Genomic DNA, 18,226 nt, shown 5'->3' with positions numbered 1-18,226 from the left:
TCTGGAAGGGAGAGTCACACAAAAGCTTTTAATTATAAAACTAATGGACAGATTATGGAATGGACTGTTGATTTCTCATAGTTGCCAGCAAGTCAAATGAGCAGTTGGAAATTGTGAATCCATCTTTCCCTCCCACCTTGCAAACAAGATGTCCATGAGTATTGCTGTCTATGATGAAAGAACTGGCCTCCAGAAGATAATTAAAAGGGATTTCATAGTTAGGGGAGCAGATATGACTCCAGGATGTATGTTACCTTGCTTACTCAAGGGCAAAACATAATGAGGGAAAGGTATATTTTCAAAACAGAAGTGTTTAAACAGGGCTTCAAAGGTATTAACCTCCAGATGCTGCAGTTGCCACACACACTAGAGGGTTAAGAAATAAGATGGAGGAATGTGTGGTTGGAAGTGTGTTGGAAGGGAGGGCTTTAGATTCATGGAGTACAGAACTAGACTGGGGTTCCTAGCTCCATTGAGGTACAATGTCCTCATGGAGAGGCAGACAGCAAGGTTAGGGGCTTGTGATCTGACTTAATGGGACAGGAGAATAGGCTCCAGGATGTAGGACTGAAAAGTAGGAAAAATGTATACAAAGGATTGGAAGAGATAAAACAACTGAAGCAAAAGTGAGGTTTCGGATAGGGCCAGACTAAGATAGGTGTACAGAGCATGTATGTGATTGCACAAAATGTATTAAACAAGATCAGAGAGCTGCAGCATAGTCATGTGGGATTACAATGTTGCAGCAATAATGGAGACCTGTTTTAAAAGGCAGAATTGGGTACTAAATATTCATGGTTGGAAGGTGTTCGGGAAAGATAGGAAAGTGAGATGGGGGAGGGTTGGCAGCATGAAGCCGAACATTACAGTCCTGAAGCAGTCAAGATGACATTTATTTGGTTAACGCTGAGCATTGCATAATGTGGACAAGTCGACTGGTCCTAGGTTGTTGAGAGAAGTAAGGTTTGCAGTGATATTGGTCGTAATCTTTCAAACAGCTGTACAGGTTGATTGTGTGCATGTATGGAAAATTGCAAATGTTACATTCTTGCTCAAAAGAGTACAATGATAAACTATTGGCCAGTTAGTTTAGCCTTGGCAGTGGGGGAAACGTTTAGGAACTTTTGTCAGACAGAATAAGCAGACATTTACACAAGTCATACAATCAAATAGCATGGAAATGGGCCCTAGAGCCCACCAAGTCTGCAATGACCAAGTGCCCATTTACACTAATCCCATCTTTAAAAACTTTATTCTCCCCACATTCCCATCAGTTCCTCCTAGAGATGTGGATTGATTGGGGGAGCCAACAGGAGGTTTTCTCTATTACAGGAAACAGTGTATTAGTTAACATATTTTTCAGGCTGCAGGCAAAGGAATAGTGTTACCCAGAGATTAGTATGAAGATCACTGCTTTATCTAATATGTATTAACAATTTTTGCTTAGTATACACAGCAGTTTCCATATTTGCAGAGGACACATATGTCTGAAAGAGTGAACTCTGAGGATCGTAGACAGCAAGAGACTGTAGATAGACTGGTGAAGTGGGCAGACGATGTGGCAGATGAAGCTGTGCAAAAACTGTAGAGTGCTACATTTCATGTGAAAGAATAAGGAGAAATGGTATAAATTTGGAAGACAATCCTGAAAAGGATACAGGAACATCTGAATGATGTATGCATTGAAAGTGGCAGGGCAGGTTAAGAAAGTGGTTAAAAGAAGCATACATGATCACGGGGCATGGAGTACAAGAGGAAGAAGTTGTGATGACCCTTTATGGAACAATGGTTTGGCACAACCTGAATATTTTATCCAGTTATGGGTGCCACACTAGAGAAGATATGAAGGCACAAGGGTGCAATAGGATTTACGAGAATAATTCCAGGGGTGAGAGACTTTAGTTATGTGGCCAGACTGAAGCAGCTGGGGTTCTCCTTGGAACAAGGCAGACTCTGAGGGACTAGAGTTGTTCAAAATGATGGTGTCCTGATAATAGTTGGAGGGAACTGTTCTCATTGGTGGAAGAGTCAAGAATCAAAAGACCTAATTGGTAATTGACAAAAAGAACCAAAGGAGCATATATGTTTTTAAAAAAAAAATCTTGTGCAGCAAGTAGTTAGGATCTGAAATGTACCACCAACAGATTTTGGATCCTAGTGGTACATTGCAGTTGTACCACCAGGATCTGAAATGTGCTGAGGCAGAATCAATGAGGTATTGAAGAGGGAATGGATAAGTATGAAGAAAAATCTACAGGGCCATGTAAGATGTTTGAGGGGGGTGGGGAGAGGACTAGTTGGACTCTCTTGCATAGACTGGTCAGGACAAGCCTCTTGGTATGACGGGTTTAAACTCCCTGGTCCAGCATTCTGTTGTCCAACAACTCCTGTGGTCTGCCATTGTTTTGAATCTGTAGCACAGATCTGTACTGATCTGTATCTGATTAACCTTTTGTGATCTCAGCAGACAGTGTTTCTGACTCGCAGAAACTTGGGTTAGTACAGTTCTCAGAACACTTGTGTAACCCAGGTAGTGTCTATACTTTAACTTCTCCTGCTCAGAGGAAGGTAATTAGGGGGCAACTTCTGTGATCTGGCACCAGTCAGGTCCCAATGATTCTGGAGTAAAGTGTTTCGACATATTCAACGGAGTGGAGAGTTTCAAGTATTGTCATTTCTGTGCATTGATCTTGCATGGTGTTGCAGTCCACAGCTGCCTTTTCCCCAGACCAGTATTCTATTGGTTGCCAACAATTTGACCAAGTGTTTTACTACCAAGTAACCAACTCACCATCTTTTTCTATGAGCTGCCTGCCTCAGCGTGCAGTGTTCATATCCTTTAGGCCAGTTCCCTGGTAGATGAGGTTTTCTGCCCGAGCTGCTTCACACGACTTTGCAAGTGTTGGAGCAGCTTCAATGTCCCAAAATTCTGCTGTCTCAAAGCGACTACTGGAGAGGAAGCCAGTGATGGAGTGGGAGTGGATCGCAAAATGTGAACTTTCACTGTGGTCCTTTAAGGAATAGAAAGTGCACACACATTACTGTGCTGCAGAATTCAGGTTTACTCTGCCACATTAGGATCTATCAATCAGTTTTTTCTGTCACAGTCAATGCTTGGGTCTTTTTCACTGCTTCCCCAACAACTTCTAAGGAATTCTATCTTAACAGAGTAGTTGTCCCATGAATGTGAACTTTGCTTACTAAGGAACATTGAGGCAAGGGCAAAGGTGCAGCTTTGTTTCCCAGTTATGCTGGGAAATCTGAGTGCTCAACCTGCACATTAGACCCATTGCTAGATCAGCAACTCCATTCACTTCAGTGGAAGGAAAAACAGGAGAGTTTCAGAATCACTTACAGCATTTTTCAGTTAGCAAATCCATTTCATTGTTTAAGTATTTTCTTATTTTTTGGTGTTCACTTTTAAATGTTTAATAGTTTTAACTGATTAGTTTTGAATGTGAATTGTAGTGACATTCGAAGTACTTTGACAGTTCAGCCAGAGGAGATGGTTTAACCAGGTGTTGGTGTTGATTTACGAGCCAGCTTTCAGGGATCTGGCTGGTGAATCAGAATTGGTCATTGTCACATAACCAAGCTGGACATTTACACCCCCGCCTGCCCACACCCCCCCCCAACCCCCGAAGGTGTTGCAGGTAATTATGGCTACAGGAGCAGCTCTGCACTCTACTCGTACACAAAATTTACCAATGATAGTTGGTGGATTTCAGTTTCCAGTTTTCAATCTTCTGTGATGTTCAATTTTCTTCAAGAGACCCATGTGGGTAAAGAAACTGGTTTGATAAGTGTGACCCATAGAAATGATTACTCCTAACGCTTGATAGTTAAGTCCAACCATAAACATTTCAACTTGCTATTCTTAATAAATTATATTTATTTGATTTTCTGCAATTCTTCTTCTCCTGTGGCTGTTCATTCCCTTCAACTGATACACGAGGCAGACAGCCTTCCCTTCTAAGACCTCACTTTTAATAAGCATCTAACCTGCCAATGGCCAAGAGCCATTGTAGACAAGCAGCATGTGTTTTTGTATACTGAACCTTTTTTGTCACTGGTGCTACAGTCATGTTCTTGTTAACTAATTTGCTGTTTTCCTCTACACATCATTCCTCCCAAAGAAACTGTCTGTCAACCTGCTAAATGTGACTAGATAGTCTGTCACAGGCTCACAGGACTAGTCCTGGTATATCTCTTATATTGCCATTCTGTGTATCAAAGATTCTTACCAACTTTCTAGAAATCTGCAGCTTATGTTTAAAAACCCAATGTGTTGAAAATGTGCTCCCTCCAACACTTTGCACACAGGGGCACTATTATATTCATTAATAATATCATCATCTTATTTGTGCGATTCATGTCAGCTGTTGTATTTGAAATCTAGGCCAAACGAAAGGTTTATTGCTATCATCTGCCATCCAGCATTGAACAAACAGATATTTCCTCAATATTAGACAACCCTGCCCAAAACTCCATTCCTTGGCTATTAACTCCAAAAGCCTGAAAATCAGAACTGCTTATGTTGGAAATCTGAAATAAAAACAAGACACTGGAAACGCTCAGCAGATCAAGCAAAATCTGAGGAAAGGCAATCAGCCATAACATTTCAGATCGAAGAACCTTCATCGGATGAGGAAAAGAGAAAAACGTTAGTTTTAGTTGCAGGGAGGGCGGAGGAGGGACAGGAAAACAAAAGGAGCATCTCTGATATCTACTCGGCAAACCTGGCCTCACTCTATCTCCACAGCAACCATGTCCTCCTCATCCTTGCAATTTAAGACTAACTTGTTTTCTCTTTCCTAGTCAACTGTTTCTCTTTCCACACAGCCTGTCTGACCTGCTGCGTGTTTCCAGCATTTTCTGTTTTCATTAGCTTCAAATGTCTGGCTGAACAGACAGCCCATAATATTTGAATGGACCTCTGAGGTCTGCCCACACATCCATACCGTCTCTTCAAACTATTTGTCAGCCAACTCCATCCATATCTCAACTCATCTGCTGCTAAATCCTTTTATTACTGAGCTGACTCCCACTTACACAAGGCTTTGATTTTTTAAATTCCCATTGTTCTTAAATCTTGCTACAGCTTTGCTATCCCATGTATCTTGCTCATCTCCTCCAGCCCAACAGCCTTTTGTTATATCTGCATTTGTCCATTTCTTGCCTCTCAAGCATTCCTCCTTTAAGTTGCCATTTGTAGCCATGTCTTCAACTGCCTAAGCTGAAACCCCCTCCCTTGAGCTTTGCCTTCCTTTTCTTCCTCTTAAGGTACTTGTTAAAACCTTTTTTGTTTTTGACCATCTATCCTAATGGCTCCTCCTGTGGTGTCATTATCTTAAGAACCATAGAGAAATACAGCACAAAACAGGCCCTTCGGCCCACCATGTTGTGCCGTCCATCAAACCACCCTCACACTATCTAAACCTTTCCTCCCGCATATCCCTCTATCTCACATTCCTCCCTGTGGCCTATCCAACAAACTCTTGAACCTGTCCAATGTATCTGCCTCCACCACCACCCCAGGTAGTGCATTCCATGCACATCTTGTCTGGTAGCGTTCCTATTAAATGTTCTAGGATGTTTTATTTAAAAAGCAATGGAAGGAAATGAAAATCCACTAAAAACATGCTGTTCTTCCTTTAATACCAGTTGTTAATTGCAATGGTTATACCCTGAGTAGAACTGTTTTGTAGTTTGCTGTATTTTCAATGTATCAACTCTCCACATAGGTGGAGAAAGTGGAACAACAAGGTTACTGAGAGATTAGGTCCCATCCTGTTCCATACCAATACTGGCGTACAGGTTGGCACTGAGAAAGGCCAGGGGAAGGCTGTTCGGCCATGCTCTGGGATCCAGAGAGGCATCTAAAAAGGGAAAATGTGTAAAAAAACCTACATGTTTTCAGCACAGCCACAGCAGCCCAGAGAAAATGGATTCAGTTGGAGAAATCAGTGTTGGTATTTCTCAATGTGATAAGCACCATTCCTATCTTTTCCAATGCTGAGAATTTGGATTTGAAATCTGTATTCACTGTCTGCTTTGTACCATTTGGTTCTGACTTGACAAAGGGCACAATTTCCTCAAAGGTGCTAGAATTTGGTACAATCACTGAATGGCTAAGAGTTTGGAGAAGGTGGATGACTAGTGACCAACGAGAGTAAGGAATTATTACTAGACAGACTGCTAAGAATGTATTACTAATTGATGAGGATGTCTGGGGCTGGTAGTAGGGCAGGAGTGGTGGCAAATAATAACTGGATTTAGTATTACCTGGTGAGAGCTCATAATAGTGGATGTAGTATTAATGAACAGAAGTGACTTCGGATTCGGTGTCAATGAGAAATGAAGAAACTGGATTTAATGACCAAAGTTCCATGCTGGGTTGAATATAGATGTCACATTAATAAGGAAGGGTGTTACTGGACTTTTAAGAGTGGAGGTTGTACATTGGCTATTAGGAGGGACTAGAGAGAGGAAAGATGTGGGGGTGAAATTCAACTCTGGCAAGGATGTGTCTAACATGAGGGATTAGTTGCCCATGATAATTAATAGAAGTTAAAATTGGGGTGGGAAGCCAGTGGAAGGTGATAACTGTTCTCTTATGAGCAAGAAGTAGCATAAAGTCCCAGACTATGAATAGTTTTTCTACAGTCCTAAATGGCTTTGCCTGTTTATGTAGGTGATGTTTTCTCTTTGGGTGGAACAGTGGTTGGTTTAAAGAAGTAAAACAGCTGAATGTTTCAGCATCTCCTATCTTAATGTGCCATTAGTGTTAATGTAATAGAATGCTGAGGAGCAATGAAATCCAGAAGTAAGAGGAGTTGGCTTACTAGCAGAAGAAAATCTGATCAACTGCAGACATTATTTCATTTTTTAAAACATTACATTGCTGTAATCCATCCATTGATGAGAACCATTGTATATTTAGTAATTGGGACCTCATCATTCCTGGAGATCATCAGTCTTGGCAGATTGAAGCATGACTTCTCTCATAGCTTGAGAGAAATCAGGCACACTGTTTGACTGTCCATTCATAACAACACTTCCAAAGCAAAAAAATTATTGAAAGATATCTTCCATTTGGGGTTCTTAAAAAGGTAAATGGGTACCAGGTTGCTTCCCCATAAGGAACTTAAATACCATGAATCTCCCTGTTGCTGCCAAACAGTTGGTAATACAGTGGCACTAATACAGCTGAGGCAGAACCCACCAATCTACTGTTTTAAAACAAAACTGCAGATGCTGAACAGCCGAAATACTCAGCAGGTCAGATAGTATCTGGAAAGAAGAAACAGAGTTAACATTTCATGTCTGAGACCCTTTGTCAGAACTTGATTCTCACGAATGGTCTCAGACCTGAAATGTTAACTCCATTTCTTCTTTCCACAGATACTGCCTGATCTGCTGAGTGTTTCCAGCATTTTCTGTTTTTATTTCCACTAATCTACTGCTGTATGCAATCCAGTCTCTAATTGTGATCAAGAAGAGTAGAGTAAGAGATACATTTCAAAAGAAAGTCAGAAACAGGATTGTGAATTCCTCTAACTTTCAGCCTTTACCGGTCTATTCAAACTCCCTCACAGTAAAAAGTTGAGTTAGTTCATAAAAGGCTAGAGAAGGCTTTTCAAAAAAAAAATCTTGAATGCAAAGCCTGATTTTGCAAATGTGTAGTGAATGAGAAAATGATGGACTGGAGGTGAGGTCATGGGATCCAAGTGTCCCATTCCAACATGGCAGGGTTAGCCCTCGGTAGCTTTCTGTCAATAACTTGGATTTTTTTCCATGGTTGGCCCGGCAGAGGTAGGTGGTTAGAGGAAGAAAGGAAAATGTTGAATAGGCAGAATACAAATTCAAAATGTAGCTATAGAACAAGGAAAAGTAGTAGAACAAATTAACAGCTTGCCAAGCATAATGCAAAACACTGTTGTCTGCAGAAAATATGTCTTTCATTTAAAGCAGTAGGCCTGCTGAATTCCTCAGTGGTCTGGTATCCAGGTCATTGAATTTCAGTTCTGATTACAAAAGTGCCCCTTTTGGTGAATAATTACACTTGTACTTTTCATGTGGCCTCGAAAGGGGAGAATTCTCCCACATCCTAGAGGGTTGTTATCTCTCAATAGCAGCCTGTCTCCATTGGTCATTCCACGGAAGGCAAGCTAGCCACATTAGCCAGTCTCCTGCACCAACTTCTGGTGTTAGCCCTGGCTTAGTGGCAGCAACTGTATCGCTTAATCAGAGATTGGGGTGAAGACCCCTGCAAAGACTTGATACTCCAGTGCTGTGCTGAAGGATTCCTGTACTGTTAGCTGTCTTTTAGATATGACCTTCAACCAAGGTTGTATCTAAAAGACAGGTGGCTGTAATGCATCACGTAGCAACATTTGATAAAGGGGAGGGAATTTTTATCTTCATTATTTATCCCCTGACTAATTATAATAACATTATCTACTCATTATCAAATCAGTCCATGCAAATTGGCTGACTTGCTTCATATAAATTAGCTGCAATGTTTCCTACATTTAACAGGGATTGTACTCTAAGAGTATTTAATTGAATGTAAGTCACCTTAGAAAATTATATAAACAGAAGCCTCCCTTTCTGTTTGAACGCCACAGAAAAGAACCAAGGTGGTGACCAGTGAATATTCATAAATATAAGAATGGACACCACACACTGTTCATTTCTTTTTAGGGTTAACTGAAAGTGTTGCACAAGAAATGAGCACTCGTTGGCCAAATGAATGTGAACAATGTGGCCATGTTTAGCAAACTGTGTGGACACATTTGGTTTTGACAATTTTTTGTTTTCCAGTACTTTTTAGTAAAAATGTGCGGTGACAGATCAGTGCTCTGTAGGGTAGCGCTAAGTGGAATACCAGAGTACATCTCAAAGCATCCCAGGTCTACACCATCCTGGAATTTGGATGTCCTTTGAGTTGTTCCACAGGTTTTACTACATTATCTGTCGTGGTGTATCATTCATTCATCAATGTTGCTTTCATTGAGCAGTGTTTCCTCAAGTTATTCCTGAGTTTGTGCTTTACCTATTATTCCTGATATCTACTTCTACAGCCATTGTCCCACTTCAGATAATGTACAGAATCAAGTTTCTCTAATTCTTTTATACACTATATTACTCCTTAACTTCTTTTAAGAATTCCTGAGTCTTGCTGTGTTACCTCACAAATCTGTCATTTAATAATAGTTTCCACTCAGCACCATGTCCACCATTCCAGTGCTCTGCCTGTAGTTCCAGTGACAAATTGCATTAATCAAGGTGAGACCTCGAAAGGAGGGAATGAGAATAATAATAAAGGGGAAATTAGATGGTAGTTGGTGTTGCTATGGGATGCTTTGGCATGGACAATTGCAGTGCTGGTTTAATACTGCACATTGGATGTATCGTAAGTCAAGGACACAAGAGACTGCAGATGCTGGCATCTGGAGCAACAACCAATCTGCCAGAAGAACTCAGTGGGTCAAGCAGCATCTGTGAAGGTAAAGGGATGGGCGATGTTTCATTTCAAAACCCTGCATCAGGACAGTGGAGAGGAGAAATAGCCAGTATAAAGTGGGGAAGGAGTGATGGGTCAGAGGCTAGAGGTGATGAGTGGACTGGGGGGGGGGGGGGTGGTGGTGAGGGGATTGGTGTTTAAGGATAATAGGCAGATCAAGCCAGCAACTGCCTCCACCTTCACCCTCTGTCTTCCTGGCTCCACCTTTGTGCTATCTGCCTCCATGTCCTCTTGCACATAAGTGTGCATGCGTGCGCACATGCACACACACACACACACAAACAAATCCTCCTTCATTAGTATAGAAAGTGATCCCAGATTCTAGCTGTGCAACACAACTAAGTCATGGAACTAGGACTGGCTGGTTTCTTCACAAACCTTGGTATAATTCAGTTGAGTGATGAATTAAGTAGCTATAATATTGGACGTTGCATAAATCAAGAAATAACAAGGGCTTGTAAAAGGGTGCAGCAAGAAGCAGGAGTAAATGGTGCAGCTAATAGAGCTGCCACTTTGCAGCTTCAGTGACTCAGATTCGATCCTAACTCCAGGTGCTGTCTGTGTGGCATTTGCATGTTCCCCCTGTAATTGCATGGGTTTCACATGGATGCTCCTGTTTCCTCCTGCATTGCAAAGGCATGTGGTTTGGCAGGTTAACTGGCCATTGTATGTGTAGGTGAAGGACAGAATCTGTGGGGAGTTGACAGGAATGTGGAGGGAATAAAATTAGATACATGTACAATAACATGAAGGCACAGCTGCCTTAAATGGCCTAAAGTAGATCAGTGGCAGATATTTAAGGAGAAATTTCATAAAAGGTGAGGACTCAGTGGGCTGAAGGCTGTTTTCTATGGTGTATGACTGACTATAATCATGGATGATTTTAGATATCATGTTGATTGGCCAAATCAAATGGACAAGGGTAGTCCTGAAGATATTCATGGGATGTGTTCAAGATGATTTCTTATAGCAACATGTTGTCGAACCAAGCAGTGAGCAAGCTGTTTTAGATCTGGCATTACTTAATGAGACATAGTAAAGGATCCCTTAGGAAAAACTGATCATAACATGGTAGAATTTCAGTCAGTTTGAGGGTGAGGAACTTGGGTCTGAAGTTAGGGTCCTAAACATAAAGTCAATTACAGTTGTATGCAGGCAGAGTTAACCTAAATGGACTGGGAAAATAGACCAAAGTAGAAAATAGACTAAAGTGGCAGATTTAAGAAGAAGTGTCATAAATATCAGCAAAGAGAGAGAAGGAAAAGCTGAATGAGAAGGCTGCACCATCTGTGACTAACTAAGGAAGTTGAGAGTGGTATCAAATTAAAATATTTGATGCAGCAAGTATGGTGGACCTGCACGTTCTCCGTGACCACGTGGGTTTCCCCAAGATGCTCTAGTTTCCTTCCACTTTCCAAAGACGTGCAGGTTGGTAGCTTAATCGGCCAATGTAAATTGTTCCTTAAAGGCGAGTGGTCGAATTTAGGTCAGGTTAATGTGAATGTAGGGAGAGTCAAAAAATAACTTAGCCAGTGTATGATTAGTGTAAATGGACTTGATAGCATAGACATAGTGGGCTCAAGGGCCTGTTTCCATGATCAAAAAACAAACTGCTGAAAGGAATTCAGGAAAATGCAGGGTCCTGACCCGAAACACTTACTATTCCTTTCTCTCCAAAGATGCTGCTTGACCCACCGAGTTCCTCCAGCAATTTAAGCTCTTTGCTCCAGATTCCAGCATCTGCTGTCTCTTGTGTGGACCTGTTGCCATGCTGCATGACTCCATAACTCAAGGCAACCAAGCAAAGTCAACATGGTTTTATAAAAGGGAACTCATGTTTGACAAATTTGCTAGAGTTCTCTGAAGATGTAACAAATGGGGTGGATGGAGGGAACCAGTAGATGTGGAGTATCTGGATTTCTGGAAGGCATTCAATCAGGTGCCAAATAAAGGGTTACTGCACAAAATAAGAATCCAGTCAGAGGCTGGTCCTGTTCCACAACTGTTTATAATCTCTACTGATGACTTAAATGAGGGGACCAAGTGTACTGTGGCTAAATTTGCTGACAAGGTAAATAAAGGGAGGTTGGCAAGTTGAGGGCAGCCCAAAGAATCTGCAAAGGAATACAGATAGTGAATGGGCAAGAAGTTGACAGATGGAATCTAAAGTGAGAAAATGTGCCATTGCCCACTTTGGGAGGAAGAATGGAAAAGCAAATTATTATTTACATGGAGTGAGACAACAAATATTGCAACATAAAGGGATCTGAAGGTATAGTGCACAAAACAAAAAGAATTGGCACACAGGTTCGGCACGTAGAGGTATAGAGTATAAAAGTAGGGAAGTTTTGATGCAACTTTCCAAAGTAGTGGTGAAACCGCACCTGGAGTTCCATGTACAGTTTTGGTCACTATGTTTCTATAATTGCTTTGGAGGCAGTGCAGAAAAGGGTTTATAAATGAAGAGGTTGAGCAGGGTGGCCATATATAGAATGAGAGGTGATCTTATTGAATATCATATTCTGAGATGGATGGATGGGGTGAATGTTGAGAGGATGTAACGCAGAACTAGGGAAACATAGTTTTAGGAAAAAGGTCAACCATTGAGGAGAATTTCTTCTCTCTGAGGGTTATGACTCTTTGGAATTCTCTGCCCCCGAGGACTGTGGAGATGAAACCATTGTGTATGCTCAAGGTTGAGATTGCTAGACACGTAAACTAGAGGGAGTCGAGAGAATGGGAAAGTGGTGTTGAGACCAAGTTTGGATTACCATGATCTTATTGAATGGCAGAGTAGGCTTGAGCTGCAAATTCCTGTACTCCTGCTCCCGTTTCTTATATTTATATTGTGTAAAACTGTTTTTGCCCACATTTAAAGTGATGTCACATACTTTTCATCTTTTTCATTCACTTCTTCCTCTAACTTGTGGGCGAGCTTGCAGACAGTCTCATCCTTCCACTTGGCCATGTTCCTTTGGACTGTTCGTAACTCGGTGCCCTTCTCCAGAAGCTGCTGCTGTCGTGTGTGATCCTCTCCACTCCCAGAGTCCTGCATTGGTGAACTCTGCAACCTGCTGTCCTCACTGTGATTCTGTACAACAGATGACACAGGAACCATTTACACTATTCCAGGCCTGGATGGCTCAGTCTGGCAGCATATTCAGCACCACACTGGGCTCGCGTCTATCTCCCAGGGATGCTGTATATGATTTTCCCATCACTGAGTCAGAAAGTAACCCCCTTGACTGTCAGGAGACTAACTGACTGGGGTGAGTGAGACAAAAGGGTTATTACAACCAGCCCTTATATTTTCCTTAATTCCTTGTGATTTTTTTGGTAGAGGCTAATTAATACTAAGCAGCAACTTAACCCCCCAGGTCCTACAAGTCACAACTCTTCAAGTACACATCCAAATACAGTTTAACTGTGGTGAAGGTTTCTGCCTCTACCTCCCTGTCGGGCAGGTCTAGATTCCCACCATTACCAAGCTGCTTTCCAGCTGGTCCCCAACTTGTTCTGATATAACGTTCCTGCCATCTTTGATCTTAATTCTTCATACTCTCTCTTTGCTTCCCTACAGGCCCTTCGGCCCACAATGTTGTGCCAACATTTTTATCCTGCTCTAAGATCTATCTAACCCTCCCTCCCACATCTCTATCATTCATGTGTCTATCTAAGTCTCTTTTATGTCCCTAATGTATCTGCCCCCACAATCCCTGCCGGCAGTGCGTTCTACGCACCCACCACTCTCTGTGTAAGAAAACTTACCCTAACATCTCCCTTATACCTTCCTCCAATCACGTTAAAATTATGTCCCCTCATGTTAGCCATTGTTGCCCTGGGAAAAAGTCTCTGACTGTCCACTTGATCTATGCCTCTCATCATCTTGTACACCTCTGTCAAGTCACGTCTCATCCTTCTTTCCAAAGAGAAAAGCCCTAGCTCACTCAGCCTATCCTCATAAGACATGCTCTCCAGTCCAGGCAACATCCTGGTAAATCTCCTCTGTACCCTCTCTAAAGCTTCCACATCCTTCCTATAATGAAGCGACCAGACTGAACACAATACTCCAAGTGTGGTCTAACCAGAGTTCCATAGAGCTGCAACATCACCTTGCAGCTCTTGAACTCAATACCCCGACTAACGAAGGCCAACACTCCATACGCCTTCTTAACAACCCTATAGATCTGCGCGGTGACCTTGAGGGATCTATGGACCTGGACCCCAAGATCCCTCTGTTCCTCCACACTGCTAAGAATCCTGCCATTAACCTTGTATTCTGCCTTCAAATTCGATCTCCCGAAGTGCATCACTTCACACTTTTCCGGTTGAACTCCTTCTGCCACCTCTCAGCCCAGGTCTGCATTCTATCAATATCCTGTTGTAATCTACAGCAAACCTTCTACACTATCCATAACACCACCAACCTTTATCATCAGCAAACTTACTAACCCACCCTTCCACATCATCTTCCAAGATTTCTGCTGTGTTCAGCTCTGAGTGTCTGACATCAGCCTACTTTTTTTTTGCCTCATCTTACCCCTGAGCACCCTTGGTAACCCCATCCTATTTCTTTGTGAGAACCAAGTACTTTGAAATCCTTGAATCTACTTCGTAAATGTCTCCTGTTGCCTTGACATTAATTAACTTTCAAGTATCTGCTTTCCACTCTTGTTAAATCACTCGTAAGTCTAATAAAACTGACCTTAGCACAATTTAGAACCTTTACTCTTTTTTTTCTTATTTGTTCTCTACCATAACCAAGCTAAATCTAACTGAATTTTGATCACTGTCCCAAAAGTACTCTGAACTCTCCTTCCACCTGCCCAGCTTTATAACCCAAAACCACATCAGAATTACCTCCCACCCTATCGTTACGTTTCCTGCATATTGGATAAAATAAACTTCTCCAGAGTGCAATTTGGGAATTCTGTTCCCTCAACCTTTCACATTGACTATAACACAGTTAATACTTGGGTAATTGAAATCTCTCACTATTCCTGCCCTAGTGTTTTTGCACTTGTCTGAACTTTACTTTGATCTGTTCTTCTGTCTCCTTCTGACCATACACAGGGCTACAGTACACCCACAACTGTGTGATTGCTGTTTTACTGTTCCTTAGTTCAATACATGTAGCCTCGTTCACTGATCTCTCTCAGTTGTGAATATTTCTTTAGCCAGTATCGCTACCCTACCCCCTCATCTGAAAACCCTACATTCAGAAACATTAACCCGTCAGTCCTGTCTTTCTTCAAGCTGTTTCTGTAATAGCTGACAATATCATGCTTGCAAATGCCTATAGGTGCCTCAGTTCATCTACCTTAGTCAATATATGCCTTGCATTTAGGTGTACACACCCAAACCCTTTTGGTCTATTTCCTACCTTCTGCCTTCTCTGCCTTTCAAACTCTCCCGTTAGTTTTCTTCCTTGCATTTCCAGTTCTGCTTTTCTTCCGTCTGGCAATTTTTCAACAGCTCCCTACCCCTGCCAAGCTAATTTAAACCCTCCCTGACAGCATGACTGGACCTGCCCCTGAACCTACTGGTCCCAGCTCTGCAGAGGTGCAACCTACCCAGACTGTGCACGTCTCACTTACCTCAGAACGGCAGTGCCCCAGGAATGTAAAACCACCCTCCAGCTACACATTTATCTGTACTCACTGTGCATGGCACACAAGTCAGCTAGAGATGACCAACTTTGAGGTCCTGCTTTTGATCTCTTTCTTAACTCCCTCAAATATCCCTGTAGGAAAGATCTCATTGCATTTTAGAAACATTGAAAAATAGGAGCAGGAATAGGCCACACAACCCATCCATTCTGCTTCACCATTCAATGCAGTTATGTCTGATCCTGTCTCTCAATACTGAATTCCTTCTCTCTCTCTTTGCCCCTCGATGATGTATTGTTGGGTACTGACATGAAGCACAACTCTAGCTGTTCACCCTCTTCCTCCTGAACTTTCTGCAGTCGTTCAGTGATGTCCTTGACCCTGACACCGGAGGCATCCTGGAATCAATCTGTGAGCAGGGAAACTCCTGTCTGCCCCTCTCAGCATCGAATCCCAACTCTCTCAACCTATCTCCTCCTTCCCTGCACAATTGAGCCACCCATAGTGCTGTGGTCTTGGCTCTGGCTATGCTCCCAAAAGGGAACCCTCGCTGCCAAAGGTACTTGGAACAGGAGAAATTCTTGTTTGCGTCTCAATCGCCCTTCACCCCTCTGCCAGCAGCACTCTCTTGAACTGTGTTATCCACAAAAGTGCAGGGAGCTCAGTTGTTGCATAAGCTGCAAAACCTAGAGCTTGAGCTCTTCCTGCACCTTTGGTCGTCCAGGGCTCGGGAAGGATCCTGGAATTCCAACATGGCACCGGAAGTGGCCAGTCATTGCCCTTGATTCACCAGAGGCCACACTCCATGACACAGCACACCCTGTTAAAACTCACTGTGCCCCAGCAGAACCTATGGATTTATATTCCCAGGCACCACAATCAGCCAATCGTAATCAGCATCCAGTTCTAGCTGGCGACCTAATTAACTGTTACCGCTGCAAATGAAAACTGCAGGATAAAACTATGTGGGGCATAGGTAGGGCAAATGCACATAGTCCTTTTCTCACCGAAAGGGAATCAAAAACTAGAGGGCATAGGTGAGAGGGGAAAGATTTAAAAGGGACAACTTTATGCAGAGGGTGCTGCGTACATGCAATGAGCTGCCCGAGGAAGTGGTTGAGGCAGGTACAATAACAACATTTAAAAGACAGTTGGACAGGTACATGGATAGGAAAAGTTTAGCGGGATATGGGCCAAATGCAGGCCAATAGGACTAGCTTGGATGGGTATTGCGGTCAGTATGGACGAGTTGGGCTGAAGGGCCTGTTTCCATGCTGTATTACTCTAGGGCTCTAGTCTTAACTGTTAGATATTCTTTATAAACAAATACTTAAAATGAAGTCATCTTAATTCACCCAAGTTCACACTCCATAGACACAGCTCAGTGCCCGTGTTTGAGTACCACAGTACGTGACATACTCATTTTTTGTGGATGGGAATTAGGTAAATATAATTATGAAATATATAAATATACAAATAAATATATGAAACTATATTGTAAAACATCTAGAAATCCTGACAAGGTTTGGTTTAATTTTCTCAGGTGTGGAGATTTTCTGGAGCATATGACAAGCAGCAAGCTATCTGTCCACACCATGAATCCATCTCACTCCCACCCCCCACTAGAATGAAAATTACTGATACTGGTTTTGGGCTTTTGTACCAGAGCCCAATTTACATAGTGTGTCTCATTCCCTTGATTATCGGGGTGATGATAATCCACTGTCCACTGTGGGCTTGCTTAAAGCTGACACAACTGGCTTCCCTATAAAGAACCCAACTTCCAACACTCTCCAACTCTGACACGTGGCAAACCACAGAGATGGATTCGATTGGTCTCAATGGCCAGTGAGTCCAGCAGCTCGATAGGACGAGTTGTCAGTTGCTAGTGAATGGCTTTGTTTAAAAAAAACACACAATATATTTGGGGAAAAACAGAATTACAGGAGAAGTTAAAACAATACCAGCAGCACGCAAGCATGAATCAGCAGGTCATGGGTTCAGACTTCACTCCACAGACTTGTGCACCAGATCATTGCAGACACTCCCAGTGCTGCACCTTGTGAAAGTGTCATCTTTCAGATGAGAAGTTAAACTCCTCAGATGTGTGTGAAAGCAAAGAACAGGGAGGTTCTCCCAGTATCCTGATCAATATTTATACATCAACCTGTGACAATGAAAGCAGGTGCTTTGCTCATTGCCAAATTGCTCGTTGTTTGTGGGACCTGGGCTACCAGCTTATCTACATTACAACACTGATTACTTTGCAAAAGAACTTTGCGAGATCATGAAAGGTGTCAGATAATTGCAAGCTCTTTCTTTTTTTTACAGCATTTTCAAGAACTCAGGCCAATCCCAGAAGAAGTTGTCTGTGCGACAGTGTTTAAAATCATAATCTACTCTCTGTCTTGAAACACCACATCACTCGTGAAATTGAGAAATAACCCAGAGTTGGAGAATGGATGGAATTACCTGGATCAGCCTGTCCTCCAGGGCAGCCAGAGCCTTTCCTTTCTCCAGTGAAAACTGTTCTCCTTGCTGCTGTTTGACCTCTCGTTCCTAAAGACCGAAAAAAATAAAATTGGGTTTGCAATAAATGGGAGAGTTGATGAGTAGCACCACGATGTTACTGAACTACTGAAGGTACTGACTATCTGCCCAATCACCCAAGGACCATGTCCTCATTGGGACCTCTTTTGAGACAATCTCAGTGCTTTTGACATAGAAATAGCTTTCTTCTATTTTTGATCAGGTTTGCTCTGGCTCTTCATGCAGAAATAAAAGTTCCCCTGGCAGGGCTGTCGACCGATTAGAACAATTAATTACATGGTATTTGTTGTTTTAATTGGCCTGTTAAAGAGCAGTGGAATACTGATGTTTTTGAATCCTTTGATGGAAATCCTTGCATCATTGTCTTCAAATCCATCTGCCAGCTTGCCGCTCCCTAACTCCTGCCCTATAGTCCTCTGATCTCTGCTTTCCTCCGATCCTGGTCTCTTGCACATCCAGGATTTCCTGTGCTCCACTATTGTGGCTGAAGAGCCAATTATCTTGGCTGTAGTCACGCTGAGTTTGCACGCTAAAAGTT

The 18,226-nt window shown here is 42.3% G+C and overlaps 1 protein-coding gene across 1 annotated transcript in view; it reads left to right on the top strand.

The window, feature by feature from the left end:
- Nucleotides 1–17,905, top strand: part of ccdc117 (coiled-coil domain containing 117) — a 43,792-nt gene extending 25,887 nt beyond the window's left edge. The window contains exon 8 of the mRNA XM_052032203.1: nt 17,470–17,905. The gene's annotated coding sequence lies outside the window, so the exon portion shown is untranslated. The remainder of the gene's footprint in view (nt 1–17,469) is intronic.
- The last annotated feature ends 321 nt before the right edge of the window (nt 17,906–18,226 follow it).

The sequence above is a fragment of the Pristis pectinata genome, chromosome 17 (genome assembly GCF_009764475.1).
Source record: "Pristis pectinata isolate sPriPec2 chromosome 17, sPriPec2.1.pri, whole genome shotgun sequence".
NCBI lineage: Eukaryota > Metazoa > Chordata > Chondrichthyes > Rhinopristiformes > Pristidae > Pristis > Pristis pectinata.
The sequence above is the reverse complement of the archived record's forward strand: the minus strand, read 5'-3'. Positions and strand labels throughout refer to the sequence as shown.